The sequence below is a fragment of the Glandiceps talaboti genome, chromosome 23 (assembly GCF_964340395.1).
Source record: "Glandiceps talaboti chromosome 23, keGlaTala1.1, whole genome shotgun sequence".
Classification (NCBI taxonomy): domain Eukaryota; kingdom Metazoa; phylum Hemichordata; class Enteropneusta; family Spengelidae; genus Glandiceps; species Glandiceps talaboti.
Window position 1 is genome coordinate 4,457,989 of NC_135571.1, and position 27,464 is coordinate 4,485,452.

Consider the following 27,464-nt stretch of genomic DNA (forward strand, 5'->3'; position numbering starts at 1 on the left):
AAGGACACTATGAACGTCATCAATAAATGTCACCACGTTTATATCAACACTCCAATAACATAAACTAAAGCTGTTGGTGGTAAAAATGGAGATCTCTGCGAGAGAAATCCATTTGACTATACGGTGGAGATTATCATAATATGTAATGGTCCAGGACTAGATTACATCGACATGGGTCACACTAGTAGACGTTTATAACTTAAAGTTTCCTGGGTCCACGAGGCAGATGTCAAAGGACATTTTAGCACCCTTAAGTTGGGTAGATGATAAATAAGACCATAAGATTAGAGTACTTAACCCTTCTTTTAAAGTAGTCTAGAATGTCATCACAGCTGTATGTTTGCATTGTATATCAACACCTAAGACAACAGCATCATTCAATATTTCTTATCAAAATACCTGAATACCATGACAGGTTCCTGTTAACACAATATTTTTATTCTAGACTGACATCTCAAACTTTGAGAGTAGGCCAATAATGTTGCACTTCAAATAACCATGATACAGTTAACTTGACTGGCATAGGTATAAATCACATGAACATGTACATGTATCTAGAACAGTCCTCTTTCTCTAACAATGATACATTTATTGCAGCCCTGACATCAGAGAAGTGTCCAACACATTTTTAGCAGGAGGGATGAACAGTTTCGTCTATGGAGCCACCATGACCCCGTCAACTGCAGGTGTATAACTGCCAAAGTACCACTGCTAAGTTTATTGATTATTCAAACCCAGGTGCAGAGATGTGTGATCATATCCTGTGCAAAAGAGACCAACTGTTTGGTCTTGATAGAATCACAATAAACGTCAAGTCAGAGATGTGTCCATCCTATCCTGTTCAAGAGGGTCCAAAAGCTAAAATGCCTTAAGGAACCACCATAACCGACATGGCATAAAACCACCACTCTTATCTTAAGTCAGAGATGTGTCCATTGTATCCTGTTCAAAAGGGACAAACAGTTATGTCTTGTGGAATCACCATAACCCCCACCCCCACTTGGCATAAAACCACCACTCATTACATGTAAGTCAGAGATGTGTCCATCCTATCCTGTTCACAAGGGCTCAAAGGCTTTGTCTTATGGAATCACTGCCAAAGTGCCATTGTAAAGTTGCTGGCCATTAGCCAGCGACACAAAACTTCATATTATCAACTGCTTTCATGTTAGCTTAACACGGCTAATCCACTGACTACATCACTAATATTAGTCGGATTGTCAGCTGGATTAACTTGTACGATAAACCTTATCCTCAATCTTTATGACTTTGATAATATTAACAAACAGAGGTACACTTTGACCAAGCTCACTGTGTAACATCAGTGTTATGAATGTACTGATGGGTACACCATATCAGACTATCACAACATGTACAACTCTATGAGCATCCCGGGGCTCGTAACAAATGACCACTAACGGTACACCATACCGGACTAAAACAAACCTGTACAAGTGTGCTGGGTCTCATAAATCTGACAAGCTCTTAAATTCTGACAGGTTGTATGAATGTCTGACTGACATATTGATAACAAACATCAAAGGTTGTCTTTTCATATCCATACGTAGGTGTTATAAGTTGTTACATTCTGTGTGAAAAGGGCAAGGTTAGACATCTGTCAAAAAATTCCTGTCAAAAAGGTAGATACAGTTATACATACACACAAATATACATACCGTACATGTATCACAAAAAGGTAAAACTAATATTATAATACAGAATATCTGTGTACCATGTTCCTGTCAAAGTTAGATTTAGTATACATTTGTACATAAATGAAACAGAGTAATAGTAACTAACACCTATATAGTACTGTGTTCTCACCAAAGTTATATAGATTCAGCATTATACAAAACAGAGTATAAAGCATAACTAACATCGATGCAGTACTGTGTTCCCGCCAAAGTAAGATTCGGCATTACAAAAAACAGAGTAAGCATAACTAACACCGATGTAGTACTGTGTTCCCGCCAAAGTAAGATTTGGCATTATACAAAACAGAGTACTTAGCGTAATATACAGAGTCCGTATACTGTCTTCCCGCCAAAGTTAGATTTGATATACATGTACGTACAACAATGAGTAAACATAAATACATTTGTATACCTGCACAGAACATCTGTCTACCATGTTCCCACCAAAGTTAGAATTGAGCTTTGGTATATATACACATACATGCTGAAAAGGCAAGGCACTTTCACATTAAGTCCTATTAATTAATGTCTCTCTTATGGGTTATATGTGTATTATGAGATGCTTAGCCGTAGTTAGTTACATTTGTACATTATGCATAATGAAATTGTCATTGCGATAACAAGGCAATGCATGTTTTCCATAGCAGATGTCTGTACGTGAAAAAGGTTGCCTACAGTATATGTACATGTAAATACATGTTAAATCATACTAAATATTGTAATTTTGATATCGAATTCAGAAATCTAACTTCAAACTGATTGTTAGTTTTTTCTTTTGGGTAATTTGCAGAAAAAATGTTTACTACATGTATTACTGAGTACTATAGTACTAACAACCAATGGCCTTCTAAACAGAACATACAAATTCTTTCATCTTTCAAGTTTGTGTTCTGGTATGCATCAACTATTACTAAAAATAACTCTATGCATCATTACATGTACACCTGCGCATTTACCATCCTGTGCACGTACATGTTGTAAGTGCAGCTAACCCTCTCTATTGGCGTTGAAAGACAACACTTACATTTCTGTAGCTTACATTGTATATTCAGACAAATCAATTAAATAAACCGTTTGTATGATGTCAGGTTGGTTAGGATGATCCTATTTTTTTTTATGTTTCTCATCATGACAACTATGGGTCAGTCAGTCAATTTTTTTTAAAAAGTAAAAAAATAAAAAAATCATGTTTCTCCACCTCTCCTTATCCTCCTCTCAATCTTCTTTCTATTTGATTCCTGGTAACCCTTTCCCAGCTTCTCTATACAATTGGCATGTTCTCAGTCCCCCTACTTGAATAACTTCCATCATGAAAGAAATGTTTTCTGTTCATGAACAAGTGTTGTCGCCGCCGCCATGACTGTAGATGTTGACACTTGCTTATTGTTGCCAGAGAGGGTGCTGTTTTGCACAATATTAGGGGCTGACGCAAATAAAAATATTTTTTTCATTTTGATGTCAGAGCTCAAAATTTGAGTCAGTCAGGTATTATGACCAAAAAACACGGCGTCACCATTATTGGCATTCTATCATAGTCAGTAATTCACATTGTTAATTTCGTGACTAATAAGACATATTTTACAACGAAAATATGTAAAATGTGATAATTGCAGAAATCACGACTATAACTATGTCGACTGTTATTACAAGGAAAATGAGAACATATTTGAACTAGGAACAATAATTGAGATTGGCAATTACAATCAAATTATTCCATCTTTTATTCATCTGGTGTTATTACAAGAAAATATTTACCTATTTATATTCAATAGGATTGATATTTACAACAAAATTTACAATTACATGGTTATAGATTAGATTATTAAATTTAAAATCAAATATTGACAACTCAATTACCGTGGAAAATCATTTTTCATCCAAAGCCAATTTTCTTGCTCTCAATCAGTGAATTTTAGATGCTGCTGTGACAATCAACAGCACACACCTTTTTTTCTAGGTTGGTCAAATTTATCTTTGCTATTAAAACTCAATTCTCATATCCATCTGTGAACATCTCATTTTTTTGTAAACTCTAATATACATGGACTGGTATATGCTGAATAGATTTATGAATGTCTAAACAGTTTCTGAATAGACTATTGAATGTTTGATCAGTTTCTAAATCATTATTTCTATCACACTGTTAAAGCATAGCAGTGCTTATACTACACATTACCACCTCAAGTAAATGAATACATGGATATTTAATATTATTCATTACAAGTGCATGTGTTCTCAGGGGTCAGGGATGGTAGAGAAGGGCCGGTAGCCGGCAAAACTAACCGGCTACCCCCTGCAGCTACTTTTTAAGGAATTTGCGTTTCATAAAATTATTTATTTCAACCGCTTTATATCCCATTTCAAACACAGCAGAGCCAGTGATGTAGACATGTGTTGTCGTGACGTAGAACGACCAGAGTATTCCATATTTTTTGTTCAACTTGGCTCGTGCAAGGTATAATGTGCTATATTCAAACACTAATAATATGAACAATATATGATTTAATGTATACATTCGCATATTATGAATACCAACAGAGGTAAGTATACGATATTGAGGTCACTGTTAGCTTAGATGACAGAAGAGTTCTTTCCTTATAAGGCATGACTGATTGTCAACTGTAATAGAAGCAATTTACATTTCAAAGTAACACACAATCTGACTCAATGTTTCAATAAATTGTCAATTACCTGAATACTTGTGTTAACCTACATTCTAAACTTTAATTCCTTTGGCTTGTTCTACAAAAATGGATCAAAGTAAAGGCTCTGAGCAGTGTGAGTGTGTGTGTGTGTATGTGTGTGTGTGTGTGTGTGTGTGTGTGTGTGTGTGTGTGTGTCTGTCTGTCTGACTGTCTGTCTGTGTCTGTGTCTCTGTCTGTCTGTCTGTCTGTCTGTCTGTATGTATGTATCATTGTATGTATGTATCATTGTATGTATGTATGTATGTATGTATGTATGTATGTATGTATGTATGTATGTATGTATGTATGTATGTATGTATGCATGTACATGTATGTATGCATGTCTGCCTGCCTGCATTTAGTAATGAAAATTTCTACTTGCAGAGTAAAAAATGTCTTGGAAGCAGATCCTAACTTTTTGCTGACACCTCATCAGCATTGTCAGGGACTACTACTACTACTACCAGACCATTTATAGTTCATCCCCGGTGATACTGACAAGATGTCAGCAAAAACTTGGGATTCAATTCCAAGAAAGTTTTCGACTCTGAGTAGAAATTTTCAGGAATAATCTATGTACATGTTTGTACTTTTTGACAATTAGTAAGATGTACATGTACTTTCTAACCTAAAAAAATCTGTATCACCACAGATTGTGTTAACATATATGTCCTCATTATACCGCATACTGAATGTCCATCAAAATGAACTATTCCTCAAATTAACCAAAAGTGCAAACCTTTGATTACTCCATTTTCATTTTCCGAAGAAAAATACATGTATATCTACATGCTGTGTTATAAAATGTGTTCTTTATGCCATGTACGCTAGAATGTTCTTGAAATTACGATGTAAATGTACTGTACTTCAAATGTCTAAAAGTGCAAAACTCTTGTCATTTTCCGAACAAAAAATATATCTATGTACTGTGTTATAAATGTGTTATTTATATCATGTAAGCTAAATATATAATGTTCTTGAAATTACAATGTAAATCATTAATGTACTGTACCTCGAAATTTCCAGTTTAAAAATAGCAACACTCTAATTGCTTGTCACTTTCAGACTCGGGACCCAAATTATATATTAGTATCACCACAGGCAGCATGAAAATGTTGTGTTCTCTTTACACAACATACAATGGAGAATGTCCCTGAAAATTTGATATGTAAAATACCCATACCTCAACAATTCCGGTTCAAAATTAGCGCAATTCTAATTGTCTGTTACTCCGTAAATATACATCTATCCCATAGGCTGTGTTAAAACGGATGTGTTATTTACGCCATGTGCACTTAGAATGTTCCCAAAATATATATTTCTAAATCATGCGTAAATGTACTATACCTAAGTAGTTCCGGTCCCAAAATAGCAAGTCTAGATGACGGCTCATCATTGTGCAGACTCAGAACCGAAAATACTTTTTCTATCCTACAGGATGGGTCAAAAATGTGTTTTTTATGCCTTGTACGCAAGAATGTTCTTGAAATACACATTTCGAAATAAATGAATTATACATAAATAGTTCTGGTCCAAAAATAGCAAATCTTAGATTGCTCATCATTCTGCAGACTCAGAACCGAAAATACTTTTTCTATCCAACAGGAAGGGTAAAAAAATTGTTATTTACACCTTGTAGACAAGAATGTTCCCAAAATATACATTTCTAAATTTTCGATACCTAAGTTACTAAGTAGTTCCGGTCCAAAAATAGCAAGTCTAGATGACTGCTCATCATTCTGCAGACTCAGAACCGAAAATACTTTTTCTATCCAAAAGGCTGGGTCAAAATATGTGTTATCTACACCTGTAGACAAGAATGTTCCCAATATTTTAAAATGTACTACTATACATATTAAGTAGTTCCGGTCCAAATATAGCAAATCTCTATCGTTCGTCAATCTGGAAACTCAGAACCGAAATCTATATCCCATAGGTTGTGTATAAATATGTGTTTGTTTACATCATAAATGTAACAATTTCTCAAATGAAATTGAAAATTTATCATACCCAAAAATTCCAGTTCAAAAATAGCAAATCTCATCACTTCGCAGACTCACAAACTTGATCTCACAGGCTGTATTAAATGATTTCTATGTTTACATGTACATCATAAACAGAACAATTTCTCAAATGATATTGTACCTCAAAAACCCCAGTTCAAAAATAGCAACTCTCTGCTGTGGTCAGCTGTAACTATGGAATTTCTCATTATGATGAGGACTGTCGACCAAGGCACATCGAAAGCTCAGTGCTAAAAGACTCTGAACTACTTGTGCTTTACACATCAGTACATCTCTGATTGCTCGTCACAGAATTAGAACTTAAAATGCTTGCATATCTATACGACGACAGACTGGTTTTTTACATCATAAACATAGCAATTCTTCAAGTGAAAATGTACCATACCTTCAAATAAGAGCTGTGGTTCAAAAATAACAAATTTCTGATCACCCATCACTGCAGACTCAGAGTACCAAAAGTGTTTGCATATCTGAATATCAACAGACCGTGTCAAAACATGTGTTCTTGCAACAACAGTTTACACAGCAATCTAATTCAAGGCAAAATTTTTTGTAATCACATTGCAAATGAAATTTGCCCCCCTGTGAGTACAACGTTATTTGATTAGATTGATAACACCATGCCTGGAAATTGCTTGAATTCATTCATATCACGCACATAAACACTGTCTGTGATGAGTTTTGAGATTGAATACACAATTATATGTACATTAATAACCACACCGAATGTTAACTCATTAGGGACACCGCATTAAAAGTGTTTATGTTGCCAATTTCCTCACGGAATTTGAACAAGAATCGATCAATTACCATTTCTGGTGGCCTGGAGGTACGTGCATGTCTACGTGAAATTGAAATGTTTCTGTATTTCTTGTTAATGGACTCGTTAAGTAGTTTCAAAGTTTGATACAAATACGTGATCCTCATTACCACAAAGACCACAAAATAATATTCATCATCTTGAAAACCGTAACTCTCTGTTCTATTTGGTAATGGAGAAAAGGAGAGGGTGGAGAGAGATCTTTATAGAGTTCTCCTATAATATGTCTAAAGGAAAAGTCCAGTCACGCTTATTTCTGCCCTTCGCAGTGTTTTTAGGTTGGGGAACCCCGGTAACAGAAGGGGATAAAGTTGCATAGTTTCCCATACATCTACCATTATTTTGTTTGGGAACCCTTGTAAAATAACTGGGGAATCCCTGTAGATTTTACCTGCTTACCACCCATACCAAAAACAATTTGTGTCAGTTTGTGTCAAGACTGTGGTGAATATGATGTCATCACCAGAGGTATTCCCATAAACCTTTGCATCCCCAAGATGGCTGAACACAAGTCAAGTGCAGTACGTTTTTTTCTTTTACAAGATTTCAAAGTTGAGTAAGTTATTGAAGTGTTATTTCAACAACCAAAATCATATGAAAGCTGATAGTAATAATTACAAGTGTACTAAAAACAGAAATAAGTCTGACTAGACTTTTCCTTTAATTTTAAATAGTTAGTAACACCCTCCACCCCTACCCCCGAAAACACCGCCATGTGAATTATATACGAGCACTCCAAAGGGCAAACCTTCCACCAACCTTAGTCTACAAAAGCCACATTTGGGCCATAAAGATATATTAATGCAGGAAGAATTAACACACATTTTAAACTTTTTTTTGAATCATTATTAATTTAGAAAAAAATTAATTTTCATTCAGAAAGATTATTTCTGCAGTGTGATTTTTGTCAGCAAAGTTTACACATGCTAAAAAGTGCATACTAGTTGAACACTTCATGGTATAAAGATCAACATAGTAATTTATTGCTGCCGTTAGAATTGGTTGGAAAGGTCTTGTAGTAAATTTCTATTATTTCTATATATCAACTAACACTTTGTGATGTACCTTCACAAGGAGTAAATTGAACTTTGACACAGGAAATTATATGCGAGAAACCAAATTCGAATTATATCAAGATTTTAGGTTTTTTTCAGAATTTTATCAATTTTAGAATAATTTTTTGAAATTTCCATACTGATAATGATCATTTAAACGATTTAAATCTAAAATAGAGTGTAGAATTGCCAAAAAATTTCAGAAAAACAAAAAATTTTGTCCACACATTTTTGAGAAAAAGTACATGTTGCTCATGGTTAAATAGGGTAAAGATCAACAACTGTACTTTATTGCTTGGGTTAGAATTGATTGAAAGGGTTTTGTAGTTTTCAATCAATAAATAGATCAAGTACCACCTTGACAAGGGGTATGTTGAACTTTCACACAGGAAATTCTATACGGGAATTTATTTTGAATTACACCTGGTCCAATATTTTAACTGTTTTTCCATAAAGTTCATCAATCTTACAATTAAAATTTTGACATTTTCTTACTCGTAAGTATTATTTCAATAATTCACGTCTAAAATAAAATGCAGAAATACCGAAAAGTTTCAGAAAAAATAAAATTTGTGCACATGCATTTTTAGAAAAGAAGTACACATTGCTGGTACTTCATCATGGGTTGATGATCTCTGATGTACTTTATCGCATGAGTTCATAATTATTTTTATATGACATAAGGTCTCTATATGTAAAAGATTTTTTATGAATACATAGTGCCACATTGCGACATACCAATATCTATATGTGAAGCTTCAATAAAGGAAATTCTATAGTAGAGGTTATGTTGAAAAAAAAGAAAAATTTCATTTTTTAGAAATTTTATCAATTCTAATGTATTTTTTTACATATTGTTATTGATTATGATAATTTCTATCATTTGAATCTAAAATAAAACATAAATGTAGCAAAATATTTTGAAAATCTATAATTTTTGCTAAATAATTTTGGCAAAAATTGCATGTTGTTGCCATTTTGTGAGAGTGTGATCAAACACAATACTGTATTGCTGGAGGGAAGAATTGACTGGAAAGGTCTCTTACTCTTTGATCAATTTATAAATCAAGTGCTATATTGTGAATGTACTTTGTGTCTGTTTTGAGACAGAGTGCCAGGAATGTGACCTTCTATCTGTGCCAACCACTCACCATCGTCTCACCCATCAAACTACACAATAGTGTCCTGTTCACAACCACGCAACATTGAATTCAATTGTGAAACTGACCAACCAACCCATAAAAACTCTGTCATTTTACATTGTTAAGTTGTTATACACACTGCCAAAAAATGTTGGGGGCTATAAAGTATTGGATTCCAAAGGTAATAGGATTGTCCTTCACAAAGAAAAGATGGTGTATACAACCTGTTTATAGTAGTGATCAACTATCACTTTCATTTACAAACTTTAAAGACCTACACATAGTCTGTGTTTCTAACAGTAATCACACCAGCCACACAGGTATGCTAACAATTAACTCTATGCAATGAGCTACAAGCCAGGTGCACTGGATATTACAACCCACTGCCCCCACACCCTGACACCTCCCTCCACCCCCACACCCTGTGACATCTCCCTCCACCCCACACCCTGACATCTCCCTCCACCCCAACGTCCATGGCAATTGCACACTTTTAAGACCTACTATTTGTTTGTAACAGTAATCACACCAGCCACACAAGTATGCTAACAATTAGCTCTATGAAATACCTACAACTAGTACAAGCCAGGATGCAGTGGATAATGCAAACCATCTCCTACCCCTAACCTCCCCCAACAGTCAGACACAGATAGCCACAGACACAGACACAGACACAGACACAGACACAGACACAGACACATGCATGCATGCATGCATGCATCCATCCATCCATCCATCCATCCATCCATCCATCCATCCATCCATCCATCCATCCATACATACATACATACATACATACATACATACATACATACATACATACATACATACATACATACATACATACATACATACATACATACATACATACATACATACATACATACATACATACATACATACATACATACATACATACATACATACATACATACATACATACATACATACATACACTCACACAGACATTCATTTACAAACTTAAAGACCCAGGTCTTTGTTTAGTAACAATAGTCATGCCAGTCACACAAGTATGTTAATTAAATGCAATATTCTATACATCAGGATGCACTGGCTACTACAACACCCTTCCCTCTCCTAAATACACACACCAATAAACCCACCTACCTGTACATCCACACACCCACATTCCATTCCAGTGAGAACCAACACAAGCTGTGACATATACCAGAATAATTTAAGACAGCATGCATCTCACCTGAATATTAATTGTTTTAGATACATATATGTGTGTGTGGTGGTGGTGGTGGGGGGGGGGAGAGGTGCATCTTAACTTCACGCTCAGGCTGAGATAAAATTTCCTCAATATCCTGAGATTTAATAAGTTTACTAAAATCAAGAATTGACACTTGGAAATTACAGACACACAAAACTTTAATACATGTACATATGTGTGATACCACAATGCAATGCTCTGGCTTACGTGGGTCAAAGGTCAAACCATTATTTATTGCACATGAATTTATATTACATCTTCAGTAATATATTTTTTAACAAGTGAAACAGAACTTGCTGTATCATCTCAATGAATTATTCAGTGACCTTACAATGGGGTTAAAGGTCATGATCCTTAGCTCTTGGAAGCTAGTACAGTTAAGTGTTGATATCTGTGGTTGGATTGTGGCTTGTATAGAAACATATGATGTAGCTAAACCACTTGCCTGTTGGTATACGTAAAACTAGCAAGTAGAACAAGGCACTTTACAATACATAGAATACAAATATTTCTAAATGTTAAAAGTTATGGTTAGTTATACAATAATCAGGTACATTTTTTATCATCTACCTGTTAGATACCTTGGCCTTTAAGAGCAATAAGCAGGTACATGTATTATTTTCCGACCATGAATTTCATCCCGAGTTCCTTGCCTGTGTCTTTGTAAGGGTTTCCCCTGTATTTCACTGCATGGTATGGAAATTGAAAGTGTATATCACTATATGTAAGTTATATCTGATATTTCCTTAGTTACTGTTACCACGGTTCCCACAAACGTTAGCAACAAGACTGCCTATAGGCCAATTTATTATCTACCTGAGTTTGAAACTTTTATCATAGTCACAGATCAACAATGTAGACAGGCTTGGTCATCACTGTCCAGTCTATGTGACTGATCTGTGCTATGATACATGTAGCTCTCCTGTAGGTGAGAACTATCATAGTCACAGATCAACAACATCGACAGGCTTGGTAGTCAGATTTAGTCAAGTGAACTATCTCAGTTAGATTTTCTATAGCCTAGAGACTTGTCTATGCGACTCAACATTACTAGCTTGTTCTGGTCGATGACATTGTCAAGCCAATTAGCTATGTCTCTGGGCTATAAGTTTCTATTGATTTCCATTGGTCTACTAGACTACCATCTTACAAAGATAGTAATCTAGACACAATGTGTAGAATTCTATTTGCCCCAGACTATTGCTAATTTTGATGCCTGCAACTTGGCTTGAATTTAATTTCTGTGCTAGTTAGTCAGATTTAGCTAAGTGAACTGTTTCAGCTACTTCTATTGATTTCCATTGGTCTACAGGCTCCCACATTATAATTTTAATAAACAATACATTGCTAATACCAAGCCCTGACAGAAATCCGATAAAATTGTTCTTTTTATGTATGTATGTATGTATGTATGTATGTATGTATGTGTGTGTGTGTGTGTGTGTGTGTGTGTGTGTGTGTGTGTGTGTGTGTGTGTGTGTGTGTGTGTGTGTGCGTGCGCGCGCGTGCGTGTGTGTGTGTGTGTGTGTACGTATGTATGACATGCCATAATTTATCATGAAACATGAACCCAAGGTATATGACTGGAAAATCTGGTTAAGTTGTAGTTAGTTTCCATTTACTTTTGTTTGTTGTTTGCTGGTAACAAGTGAAGATAGAATGCACCTCGGGGACAAATTTCCCAAAGTTCTTCAAATCTCTCAAAACTTTGCCATGAAAGCTTGTTTCTAGTCTTTTTTAAATAATAATACTATATTGGGGGGTTCACCATCTTGTTTTCAAGGAAATCAACAATCATTTATTTTCCCATAGAGTTAATAACAGTATTCGGTGGCCATATTGGATTGGCGGCCATATTGGATTTGGTGGCCATATTGGATTCTAGAATGACTAAACTTTGATATCATTTTGACTTCTGTTTCAAAAATGTGTATGATGACTACAGATTGTATTTACTGATATGTTTAGCTGAGAATAAGTTGGCATTTTCTTGAACAAAGTAACAGCAAAACTTCCAAGGGTTTATTTCCGAGACACACTCTACATACATGAATGTAAGGTTCACATGAAACCCTCAGAAGGATCCAAATTTTAAAGTAATTATTCAACAATATAGGAAACTGATAATTCTTCCTAATTACAGGAAAAAGATAACATTTTTCTATTCTTTAGGACTCACCAGAATGAACAGTGAAAAGGCTTCATGTTGTGCCAGGGGTTTAGATAATTCTACCACCAATGTTTGTTTATGAGATTCTTAGTTCAAAACGTCAGAGACTATACAAAAGCTACGGTTGCCTGGGGACGTTCCTGTGTAATGGTGTCGGTGACAATTAAAACTGTCATGTCATGTGAATCTTTACAAACGTAGATAACAACATACTTAGTGACTGCTTCAGGTTCTGATAACAGCCCAGGAAGCAAGATTGATTCACTCACAAAGATTCACTTCTATCATGTTACATGGAAGCCAAGTTGTACATCCTCAAAGAGAAAATATGGAATTTATACCCTAGTCATTCTAAGTCCCCAAAAAATACGAGTTATTTGTTCCGAAATATACAAAATATGAATCGATATTCTGAATTGCTGTTATTTGGACCAATTTTCTTTAAATCCACCCAGTCGTCTATGGAAGCTAAAGTGAAGTCTGAGCTAAACAAGGAATTTGAGATTGAGCAATAGACCATCAATGTAGAATTGTCCTGCATAGAAAACTGGGTTGTTGACCTGTACCAAGTGTTCTTTCCAGAATTGCAAGGTTGACTATCCAACCTGCTATGAAGACTAGAGCAGAGTTTGAGGAATTTGAGATTGAGCAATAGATGCAACTCTGAATGCAACAATAATGTGAAAACAATAGTGAGAGACTGTCATCCCTTGACACAATAGGAGACTGAGCCAGGCATGCATGGTATAACAATGAACAAGTAACTTGTATTGTTTGCTAGGTGCTAATGTAATTACTATTCTATGCTGAATGCATAGCTGGCCATATCCAGTCCAGTTGCTATTGTCTTCAAAGACTAAGTAGAAAGTTACATGTTGTAACTGTTAACCTGAAAGTTTTGGATGAATGTAGAATATGGGACTAAGTGATTGATAGAGACACATTTGTAATAAGACTAGGGAGTCAGGAGTAAGGGTAAACCACCAAACATAAACCAAACATGACTCGTAACTGTGGATTGACACACCATCGAACATAAACCTAACATGATTTGCAACTGTAGATTGACACACCATCGAACATAAACCAAACATGAATCATGTAACTCTGGGTTGCCAGTGGTACAAGTTAGACTAAATTAACTGTATAATGAAACCATACAAGAAATTCATTCAAACACATCACAAAACCATAAAGTTCTTGTTGCATGACATTCGTCAATCCATTTGATGACAAGGTTGACACCACATTACGACAACAGTGAACATTTTATTACACTATATCTACACACATCAGTGGTTACAACAAACCCTATAAAACCTCTTTCACTTCATAACTTGAGTCTTTTGAAGTTTAAGACTTCCTCCATTTTCAACAAAAATGACAGTTGAAGTACACGACACCACTTGATACCATGGTACTACTTCACTACCAATATTCTACAATTGGAATTACCTACAGGAGCAGTGAATATTTCGTTATGTTATTTCTACACACATCAGTGGTTACTACACAAACCCTATAAAATCTCTTTAACTCTATAACTTCAGTCTTTTAAATTTTAAGACTTCCTCCATTTTCTAAAGGAAAGAACGCACAAGTGTATACAACTTCATGGTACCATGGTACATATAGTAAACAGCCCCAGGGTAAAACAACATTGCAAAACAAGACTGCACCTGATTTTCATGTTATTGAATCTATCCATTCAAAATATTCAATGTTATGTTCAGTGTGTGTACATATATGATGTCATCCTCAACACAGTTTGGACGTCAGAAATAACAATCTTAAACTTTTTGCTGTAACTTTGTTCAAGAAAATTAAAATTGATTTTTGGGTTCGCACCCAAAAAACTGTCCCCCAATGTGATCAAAGTCCCTCAATCAGCACAAAAAAAATTGTTCATCCAATCAGTGAACCCCAACTGTTATAGTATTAACATGAACAGTGTATAATTAGCATCCTGATCCAAATGTACCATATTTGGACATTACATAACTGTCCCAATAAACACTAACTTTATGAGGGACTGGTTATTGGTTAGAATTTTGTGATTGATTAACAAAGACATGATGTTAATGACTGTGTGGGTGACTGTAGATCATAGATGAATTTTAAATTGCATCTCAAGACTTCTAGAGTTACCAACTTTGACTATACTGCAAGTGGGTGGTGTAAATTGTAATGATACTGTTTTAAGAACTAGACTATCAAATACCTGACCATAGATAACAGTTTTATTACAATATAAATTAAGTCTATCTGACACTATCAAATAGCTGATCTGGTGACAAAACAGTTTATTACTAAGATAAAGTTAATCTGAATTGTAAACAAATTATGTCTCATTAACATTACATTACTGAGTAATCATTTATTAAAATGGCCATATGGATGAGGATTGGGTATTTATTTTGGATTTTTAATTTACAAAATAATTTTATCATGGCTTCCTACATGAAAAACCAATGTGAAACAACATTTGCCAAGTCCTTGTTTATGAAATAATGAGATGGTCCTAGTTGTGCATCATCGGAAGTTTCCAAACACATTCATAAAGATCGTCCTGGACATAGAATTGACATGGAGAATGTTTCCATCCTGGATATGGAACCAGACTGGTTTGTTAGGGGAAATCAAAGAAACCATATATATCAGAACATTAAAACCATTACTAAACAGAGACGCGGGCCGATACACTTTATCACCTGTCTGGGACAATGTTCTGAAGACACGCATGTGTAAACAACGTATGACGTCACATCCCTGAAGAACACCTGAGGACTCGGGTCGAAAGCTAAGATTTATAATCCAAGTATTTTGGTGCAGTACAAAGCTTTGATTTATTTGTATTTTGATAAAAATATGGTTTGTGAGCTGTTTAACAGAGGAAGGAAACCAAGTATAACTTTAATTCAAGGGTTACAAGTTTTTACATTTTGGGACACGATTTTTCCTGCATGTCAAAGGTACTCACAGTATTCTACTTACTGAAGTATGTGGTACTATTGACTAAACTAAAATGTAGTATTAAGATGCAGCTTATAAATGATGATCTGATGACGTAGTTTATAATACATATCCCTACCATACAATAAACTATTCTATCAATGCCAGACAACAATTTTAATGTCATAAAAGGTATGCATCAACATTAGTTTTATACTAAAACAGTTTAATCAAGGTTTTATTTAAGTATTTTCACTTGAGTAAAAAGTTTATAAACTTAGCATGTACCACTTTAAGTTTATCATAATTTTGGTGGCGACACATTCTCGCAAACCAAAGCTGTTATTTCTTCTGTGACACTGCGATAACGCCTCTTGGGCACATCTTGGACAGTGTCGTAAAAGAGGCTGTGGTTTACGATGATGGTGGCGCCACAAAATACAGACACAGGTAGATCTTATGACCTTACTACCCTTCGAAAACTGGATATCCAATTTCAAATTACATCAATTTTTTTTTAATATCCAGAAATTAAATACCATTGTCGGAACAACTGTGAAACAGTGAATTATTCATCCAAAACATTTATGACTGGTTCAAACTGTATTATTAATTCTTTTGACCAATTTCAATCATGGATTTTATGTTCACCCAATAAATTATGTATGTAGCTTACCTATTTATTACCTTTGCAAAACTCTACTTTCAAATTAGATTTGGTATTTTTAATGAAAAGTAAACATACTTTGCACAATACTGGGCATGTATTAACTTGGTTGAAACACCTGTTGAAAAGTCGGATATTTACTGAAAACACCCACTACTGACTGTATTATTAATTCTTTCTTATCAATTCTAATCATGGGTTTTGTGTCCAGACTATTCTCTTTCTCATTTCTGTAGCCACCAGTGTTTGTACCAACCCCATTTTTCAGTTACTGTACACCACATTCAACACAGGTATTCTAAATAATAAATTGAATTCTTGACGGGTTGTATTATCTGTTACATAGATTGATATATGATAATAGGAACAGACCAAGCATTGTCTTTCTACGCCTGACAAAATGGTTCTAGTTACTGAAATATTGCAAAACTGGAATATTAACATAAACTTCTGTTCACACAGAGACTCAAATAACAGATTTAAATTTATTGAAGTATGTTTTGTCACCATATTTGATCTAAATCATAATACCGTGACTGTTTCAGTATCTAAAGGCCCACATAGGATTAGGATCACGATCTAGGTATGGAATAAGGTTAGATGGCAGAGCTATACAAACAATTAATCCAAAACAAAAGAATTATCCTGTGTAATCCTTAGTAAGATAATTAATGCGATGACACGGGATTGAAACATGGCCCTTTAAGACATTTCATACTGTATGGCTGCTAATTTATATAATAATGTTGTCATGCATAAATTATGTACAAGTATTTCAATGATTGCTAGAAAATGACAGCCGAAAATGCACATGAAAAAAAAGTTTATTTACGACAATTTCCTTATATATGTAATAGTATCCTACATATTGCGAGTCAAGGATGTGGTTTGGGTTTGTCTTAATAAGCTTCAATACAAAGACTGCAACAGTAAATTAGGGAGGATTTTCAAATGTACATGTAATGAGCAGTGTGTCCTCAATCCCATTCACCCAACTTGTACATAGTTGTGTACCAACAAATACCCCCTAGGGAGCAAGAAGACTAATTTGATACACCACTGACACAACAACCTTTGAAGACACCAAACGTTTGTTCCTCTGTACCTCACTGTATCTGTTGACTCACAAGAAAACACAGTGTTTATAATCTTGACACAGAACCTAAACTCCAGTTTGCTACATGTACACGTTGGGAACATACCGGCACTATAACTGGTAATGTGTATGTAGTTTCTTATATTAACAAATTTAATTTTGTTGAGTAACTCTAGAAGCTGCAAGGGTTAAAGCCTGGAAGACATCTCTGAAATTTAGACCTACATTTTGTATCTTATTAGGATTGATGAAATAGCAGGAGGCCATAATTGTTTATTGCACAGAGACCTGGTATTACTATCCCAAGAACCCCCTATACCAAATGATTTGTCTTGGAGTTATTTTCTCAAGAAGCTCTTTACACCCAGAAACTTGTCTTGGTGTTATTATCCCCAGAAGCTGTCTAGCTCAGAGATTTGTCTTGGTATTCTGTCCCAAGAAGCTCTCCACACCCAGAAACTTGTCTTGGTGTTATTATCCCCAGAGGCTCTCTAGCTCAGAGATTTGTCTTGGTATTACCGTCCTAAGAAGCTCTCTACACCCACAGACTGGTGGTCTTAGTCACCTCAAGAAGCTCTCTACACCAAGCTTATTAAGATAGGAAGACCAAGCCATGTCTTAGGGCTATATCAATGTCAGGACTCTTGTCATTACTATCAGCTATACTACACAACCTGCAGCACAATCTCTGAGAGTCTGAGTGTACACAAGTAAAATATGTGAATATCATGCTAATCTGATCAAAATAGTAAAAATCTACCCTTGTATTGGTTTTGTTGTTTAGATGACCAGGTACATGTATATATATCTTATAGTTTAGGTTGTTGACCTTGCTTTTAGAGTCATCCACCGATTTGACTGGTTGTTAAGTAACAAGAGATCAACTCATACTTCATTCGTTAAGATGGTATCTTTTGTTTTCTAAGTCGTACGAAACTAACGTCTGACAAAAAAGAATAGCTGTGAAGTTACAGAACACAGAATTTGATTATGAACTTATTTTTGATGATGCCTCTTCTGTACAGAAATCCCAAAGTAACCACAAATCTCTGTATCTTATCTCAAATCATTATAAATATACATGTAATGATAGATTTGTTCCTGTGTAGTTTTTTCAGTTCAACTTAACATAGTTCAAGTAGGTAAAACGTACATAAATCTACCAAAATCAAGCGATTTAACAATTTTCACTGCTCTATTACCGGGCTTCTAAACTGTTCCCTGTGAAAAATGCACACAAACTTGAAGAATTTTTACAACTAATTATAATAAATTGCTCAAAAATTAATCCAGTAAACTTGACAGAGTATATAGGAACTACGTTGTCATGGTAACCCTGAAGGTGAGGTGAATAGTCAGAAGAGGTTGTGTATACCATTACATTGTATAACATTGATTGCATTATAGATTGTACTAAATATCCAGAGACATCACTTCCAATTTTTACACATCCCTATGGGAATACAAATGTACCTTCACAAAGTATGTGAATACCTTCAACAAGTATTGGAATACCTTAACAAAGTATGGATACCTTCACAAAATACAGGAAAACAATGTACCATAAATAATTGCGACCGTCAAAACCCAACGAACTGTAACTATATCACGTTACCTTTCCAATTTTCTTCCAAAAACACAAAAATTATATTTACATAGTAACATATTCTCACAAGAATTCTTTTTTAACATGTTGAAAGTCTGACTGTTGATTCTATGTATGCCTGTAATTAGGTGTTATCTCAAAATAATTTGTTGTTTTTAAAGCAGTAACTTATTTACCCAAAAATTTATGAAGATTTTTCAGAAGGAATCTTGGCGACCGGGAACACATTCTGTAGTTGCCAGTTAGTTACAGTAACTAAGGGTGTATATAATTTATTCATAAAGTGACTGTATTGATGCACAAACATAGTGATTTGGATTAATAGTTTCATTATATCAAAAGGGAGTTCAAAATTTTAAGATTAAGTGGTTTATTGATACCCTTGTTCAGTACTTTAATACATGTACATGTATTATCTATATATGTTAAAGTTGCACTAGCTGTAACTTGGGTATTTACTTTTTAGATCCGACAACCAACAATATATTTACTGAGAACATTGTACATGTTACTTAGAGGTCTATTTTATCTATAAGTAGTATAGTAATAAGTTGAAAATCATGATTTATTGAGGGTGCTGAGTTTTAGGTATGGACCTAAAATCAATTGATTCAACATATTGCACCATACTATATATGTATTGCTACACAAATATGTTTCCTCTTAGGTGTTTCAATACTCTGCAGGGTGTATGATATTACGACTAAAACAATTACATCTATAACAAAACTTTTTTTTTTAAATTCCAGTTGCAGCTAGTGTAGCTTTAATAAGTAAACCAAATCACTCGTAAAAGTTTTTCACTTTATTCAATCTGTCATTTTTACTCCATCTGGGCAACACATGAGCGGTGTATAAAACATGTGCACGTGCTTATGGGTGTAGTCTACGAGTGATGTAAAAAAATGAGGAAACCACCAACAAAGAAGGTAATTTTTTAATTCAATTCTAACTGGGCACTGACAGAACTATTTAGCATAAGACCTTCACCTTTGGGAACTAATGAGATTAAAATACAACGTGAGTACTGCCCCAGCTGTTACTAACCCCACAGACTACCACAATAAGTCCTTTGATTCCTTTATCTGACTATTCTCAGTGGTGTTCATCTGAAATATTTCTGCAGTCACAAAAAAAATGCAAACTGGAGGTCGATTCTCTAAAACTTAGCGACAAGATTGATTTTGTTCAAGAACTCATGTTAAGAAAAAAAATCAATGGTAGGACCTATGTAAGGACACCAGACGTCATACTGGGAAGTAAACCTTCGGAAAAAGACACAATAGTACGGGAGACAAATTTAACAAATAAAACAAACAGGGTCTCAGTCGACATTAGAATTCTTCGATCTGAATAAACAGCAGCATACTGCACATTGTTAGTGTTCAACAAGAATCACAGAAATCCCTCGGAATTAGTGTCATCTTAATAATCAACGGACAACCTAACGACCAAATCATTTGTCTTTCTACATGGCTGACTCAACAAGGAAAACAATAGAGTGAACATCAGATTCTATAATTTAAATCTACACAAAACAAATCCGATTTAATCACATCTGTACAAGGTTGAAAATAAATGAACAATATGTAGTTGCTATTTATTAAATTTCCAATATCTGTAAATATTCAATGTACAGAACGGTAGACAATCTAAATGTTTTTGCACGACATGATCATTAACTTCGGTCAACAAACTGTCAAAACATTGCTTTATTTGTATTAAGTCCACTTAAAATGTCACTTTTCTTTTTAAATGTATCGAAAAAAATATATATGTATACGTTTCTGGGATGTATTCAGTTAATCACTCGACCGTGGCTGACAAAACGATCATGTAATTAATCACAGACAAATTAATGTGTCGTCCTCGATATGGTCGGGTTCACAGTTCAATCTCCGCACTTAGTTTACACCGGTTGGTATGGGAATGACATGAATATTTCACTTGCAGTCGATTCATCTGGTCTGTTTTTCCTGGACCGAATGATGTCAAGTCGTAATATCACAGTAAATGGTTCAATTTTAGCCTAAATTGCCCTTGTAAACATGTCTTTAGCTGTGATATCTTAATGATATTGTTCCGAGACACGAAGTTTGACATATTTACAAAGAGACGTTGTGTACGTTTCCCCGGTGCGATGTCAGCCGACCTTGTTTGTCGATCGTGGGTGACAGAGGCTATCTTTCCCTTAACAATTACAAATATGGCGAACGAGTCACTGCAGATTATAAATAACCTCCAATAATGAGCACTAAATTGACATACAACACTTTCTATTCGTATTTTTCTATGAGTTTTGGGGACAAAAATTGAATGGCGACCCTGACAGGTGTCCGAGTCAAACAACTTTTCAGTCGCTTACCTGCCGTCCGGTGTTGACTTCGTCGTCTCGTTCGCCTTGACTCGTCAAAATTCCCATTCAAACAAAGTAAAGGTAAGGCTTGAATTCATCTAGCGAACATTTTTAGGACGGACAGTCTTTGGAGGGCTTCAAAATCTTCTCGAAATCCCAGCAATACCTGTGTTTTTCATCCCCGACTTCGACGGCATTTCTTCAAGATTGTTATGGTTGTCTGCGCATCATTACTACGCATTACACAGTCGATTGGTTGACAGTTTTACAACACTAGAGGGGGCCATTCAAAACTGCTGACCTCAACTCTCGGAAATGACATTGTTTACAACAGAGGTTTTAGCATAGACAGTGATCCACTGTTTGGTTTTACTATTTATGTTTTTAACAGCAAGAATGACATTTTTCTATTTCTTTTTGACGACTTTTACAAACGGGATACACTTTAAACTGATATGAGCAGCAACACTGAGCAGTTCTCCCAATAAGCTTTGGACTATATACAAAAGGAAACAAAGCGCCCCCCCAAAGGGTTGGTACTCAATCATGATGGTTATTGTCATTGTCGTTGCTGTTGTCGTTGTTGTTGTTGTTGTTGTTGTTGTTGTTGTTGACAGAAACACACACCTCTGTCAACACTAAGCAGAAAAATTGTCAGTAACTGCACACAAAGCAAAAATGAAAGAAGGGTGCCCTCAGTGGTTGGAACTCAATGGCTCATGCTAGTAAAGCATACCTCTATCAACACTGAACAGTTCTCTTTATAAGCCAATAACTAAATAAAAAAATCAAAGAAGGGCGCCCTCAATGATTGGCACACAACGGCTAAGTCTAGTAATGCCATACTATATAACATCACTAAAATCTAGATTCTATTGAGATTCTACTATAATCTACTTAACTCATCTTTGTCTCATCAGCAATCGTCGTCAACATTTTGTTAGGATATAGAAATCCATGCATAATTTTTTTATACAGTGCCTATTTTACTAACACACACACACACACACACACACACACACACACACACACACACACACACACGACAAACCGAGGTGAACACAAGCTAACGCGTCAAATTGATTTTATTAGTAAATCCAACCATTTTCAGCCATGTGACAGTGACGACTAACTACTGACATCACTGTATACCTCACAGTACCTGTATGCACACCTGTATGTAATTGTAAACTACTGTACAAAAAAGTGTCACTTTTGTTGTTTTCTTACTGACAGAAACCTAATTGTAAAATTTGAACGCAAAACACAAACTTGTATGTTATCATTGTGTAGATTTGTCCATAGAGGGCGCTATAAGCACAAAAATCAAGATTCCCTATATCACTTTTGAAAATATAAGCATTACCATATCCTGGCTATAGGCATGAAGTGCACCCTCTATGTCATATTTTTGCTATTGTTTTGCACATTTCATCCTCTTTCACTGTAAATATTTTCTTTTGGGTTTTAGTTTGAATATTACTTCAGACAAGAATTTCCCGTTATAGACCAAAAGGAACAGATGATGACATGATTTTCTACGTACATTTTTTTGTATCAAAAAAAGTTATCACAAGAGATTAGAAATCTAAGAGTATGAATAACTCTAAAACATAATTTAAATACTTCAAATTTTTTTTGTACTTTTTATCAAAATTTCTACAAAAATGTGAAACTGGAGGATCAAAATTATGAACTTTACAGACAAATTGCAGTGCATTTCTACGTTTTGTTGTACTTAGTCCCTTTCCCATCAAAACCGGATGAACACATTTCTTGTTTCCTGTATTTTTTTGTGACTACTGGTAAGACATCCTATTGAATCATTGCACAATGTCACACAAGCTCTATAAACAAACTCTGTTCGTTTAGAGGGGAGGGAGTCTGTCATCAATGCAACTGCTGAACTTCATTTTCACATTTCTAACCAAATTTCAAAAACGCCTTCAATAATAACAGCTTCTGCATTTACTCCTGAGATGTTGATAAGTTGATTAAAATTTACTACTAATGTGATATACAGTGCTGGGTTTCTAGTTAATATTTTACTGTCTTTACTATGTTTTTACATTGCATCAATCGTAGTGACATAACCGCTACAATTTTTATCATGGCTTACATCATATATAAATGTGTCGATGTTGCACTTGTGAACGTTCGTTTAGAAGGAGGGGGAAAGGGGTTTCATTCTAAAGGAACCAAGTTTATTTATTGAGCTTGTGTGACATTGTGCGATAGTCCCTAACACACCTGATATGTATACCTGTACTATGTGCCCAGTCAGACGAAGTCATGTCCTGAGAATTACAGATACACACCACACACTCAAACAATATTTCATGTATTGGCACTTTACTGCGGTTTACAAGCTGATGGCGATTCTGGCACAAAAGTGTGTGGCGAAACTGAACGTGGCATGATACGTCCAATTACATATTGCTTTCTTTCAAGTTCATTGGCCAACTCATCAACACAGTTCTCAGGAACAAACCTGACGAACTGAACAGCGCCCTCATCGTTTCCCACTGATGATTCATCTTCTTTTCTTTTTAAATACCGATCTAGCACACCTCTACCACTTGGGGGCGCTATTCTTGACACACTTGCAGGAGAACGTGCTCGCTTTTTGTTCTGTCCATTGGGACTCTCCGGGCTTTGTATACACAGATCATCTGTCATAGTTATGACGTCATCAAAATCTGCAAGCAAAATCTCCTCTCTACTCAGCAGTCGGGTAGTACTGTCATAGTGTAGTGCTTCTTCAGCCGATAAACCTGTGGTTTCCAGCTTTCTGTCAACTTTGTGCAACTCTTTCAATTTGTCTTGCAGAATTCCACTTTCTGTCATATATTCTGCATCTAAAAGATCTAATTTCTCTTTGGCATCTTCTTCCAATTTCCGAATTATATCGTTCATCATTTCTCTCACTTTGTACCGATTTTTCTCCAAAGCAGCCGACACTTTCTCTTTCTCTGTACTATGAATTATTGAGAGTTTCTGTGAAACTTGTTCAAGACTTGCTTTTCTATTTCTAGTTATCTTCTTCCGTTGTTTTAGTTTTTCTTCTCGAGCTCCGATCCTTGAAACTAGGTTTTCAACCGCTTCCTTCAAGGGCACTTGTTGATGGTTGGGGGCGCTGTGTTCCGTAATGCTACACTCACGACAGATTGCGACTCTACAAAGATTGCAGAATGTCTGAAGATGTTCCGTTCGATGTTTCTCGCAATATTCGGCTAGTCTTTGAGACGATGTTATTCTTTCTCGGCGTCCATACTCCAGTAATGATATTTGCATATGATTTCTGTACTTGCCTTTCTTGTGTGCATTGCCGCAACCCACGCACAGATGAACTGCGCAATCGATGCATTTTGTCGTTGCAGTTCTTCCTTCACACCCAGCACATACTTCGCCATGATTCTCACCCTGTTGCTCCTCTCGCTGTCTCAATAAATCGACCAAACTATTGATATGGTAGTTTTTAGGTAGCTGGTCAATGCCCTGAAGTGGAACCGGTGTCAAGTCCCGACACGTAGGACACTTCAACAAGCGACTATTTCGGCTCATGTTTTCCAAACATTCTTTACAAAATGTATGTTGACACCGCAGTGCTCTTGCGTCTGTAAACCGCTCCAAACAAATTTGACAAGCCAAATCTTCGTCGATTTGATCCAGTAGACTTCTGTCTGTGAAACCAGTAGCCATGCTTCTCGTTCGTACGTGCTATTGTGCCGTGGTTAAATTTGTTGGCTGCGAGTATTGCGCTTTTCACTTCCGGGAAAGACGGATGACCTTTGACATTATGTGTAACGTCATTATCTGTACTAAATTGTCTCGCCACACAGTGTGTATATAACTAGTAAGAATGAACGTCATGGAAATGAAATAATACATGGTGTGGGGAAAATCAGATTTTATAGGAAAAATCAGATTTTATAGAAAAATAAAGTAAACCCCATGCGAAATTCTACAGACATGCGTATGACCCACGCCAATTAGATCCAAACACACATCACAAAAACGATCTCAATGTAGTGGAATCTTACTACAGAAAAATTCCCGGTCACTCTAGTGCGATTTTAACCCACGACCTCCTGACTACGGCGTTAGTAGGCGAACTCGACGCGCGCGCACGACAGACCGCAGCATCATTGAGACATCGCAGATTTCAGTTTTTTGTGAGAATAGTTTCAATCCATGCGTGAGGGCTGACTTTTACTCAAACATGAGTAATGGATAAAAAAAAGTCGGTGTAGACATTCAGTAATTAATTAATTATGAAAGAATTTTAATTAAATTTTAGATCAGCCGCCGTCATTTTAAACCGTATCGAATTGTATTTAGTCATGAAAATAGAAAAGAGCAAGGTTCGAAGTTTTTAATTAACTTTTTAATTAAGTACATAATTAAAGGAAAAATTTAATTAATTCTTAGTCGGCTATCGTTATTTTGAAACACAATCTTGCCTTTGGTATTTGTAAGCAAAGTTAAAGTTTACACACGAAATACATTTATTACATTTAATACCTTTATACATGAAATACATTTATTACATTTAATACCTTTATACATGAAATACATTTATTACATTTGATATTGTTTTTACATTCTATGGTTGCACGAAATACATTCTAGCACTATGATCTGGCGATTGGTTAGGACGATTCAAACATTCTGTTCGTCATATGAACTCTGTAAGATTCATTATGTTGTATTTAATAGATTGCAAGCGGTGATGAGTTAAATATTAATACTTAAACGAGTAAAAATTAGGAAGGTAATTTTAATCGGTGGTGTAGTACATAAACTTATAAATTAATAGAGGTATTTGTCTTGTTCTTATTCATCATTCTTAAGTGGCTAACGAGTGACGGGTGTGTGCACTTTACTGAGCACGCGAGAATATACATGACATTTGTACCATGAAAAATGAAAAAAATTCATTTGATGACTAAAGAATCTGCTTATCACAAAAATAAGTCTTTGTGCCCCCCCCCCATCCCATCACAATTTGCCCCTCCAGCTCTAGTACTCCCACTATAATCTTGTATTCATAACGTGTCTCCTGTCGTTAGCGATATGTGTGCGTATCTTGTTCCAATTTTCAAGGGGAATTACATTGCTACTGACTTTGCAAAAACTCTTTGACCTGTGTATTTCTCATCGCCCACAACCAAGGCTCCTCGAAAAGAAAATATCATACACCCCCACAAGCTGGTTATCAACCTGCTGGGAGTAATATTACTACAGCATTCTGTATTCTAGAGACGATACTTCATCACGTTGAAAAAATGTCAACCTCAAAATGTAGACTATTAGCTTTTGGAGAAACAATAACTTAGAGAACGCGATCGGTCTAGCCTGGATTACATGCCAGTTGGATTGTTTACACTTGACACTGACTCATGACTTAACTCTTGATTCGCCTCGACTCAACTTGTCTATTGATTTACCTTTAATTGACCTTACTTACCTACACTTGTTCCCGACCTACCTTTACTTGACATAGCTTGAGCTTGCCCTACCTTTACTTGACATAGCTTGAGCTTGACCTACACATACATTAATAACCTGACCTGACCTGACAATTTAGAGGGTGGGCAAGGGGTATTTTCGTAATTTGTAATCGGGCCATTTTATTTTTCGTTTAATATTTGCAAAATGTTGCAATAAAGTCCATACAATCGCAATTTAGTGGTCGGCGTACTGCATGAACAACTGTTTATTTTGACTGTAATCACGTAAAAGTATCACTTTTTTCGTACACGTAAAAGAAAAATACCTACAACTGTACCGTAATTGTACGATGTTAAAAGGATTCACTAAACGCGATACATCACATGTTCATATATCCAGGACTTTGCAAAAATAGGAGTCATATCAGAATACAATGTGTCTTTTGTTCTCTTTTTGAGGGGAGGGAGGGAGTCCAAGCCCACGAAAACCAAAGTTTGTCGATGGATA

At 35.5% G+C, this 27,464-nt stretch overlaps 1 protein-coding gene across 2 annotated transcripts in view; it reads right to left on the minus strand.

The window, feature by feature from the left end:
• LOC144452849 (serine/threonine-protein kinase 33-like) overlaps positions 1-21,693 on the minus strand; it is a 63,660-nt gene extending 41,967 nt beyond the window's left edge. For both annotated transcript variants that reach the window (XM_078144031.1, XM_078144033.1), the window contains exon 1: positions 21,513-21,693. The gene's annotated coding sequence lies outside the window, so the exon portion shown is untranslated. The remainder of the gene's footprint in view (positions 1-21,512) is intronic.
• Between the last annotated feature and the right edge of the window lie 5,771 nt (positions 21,694-27,464).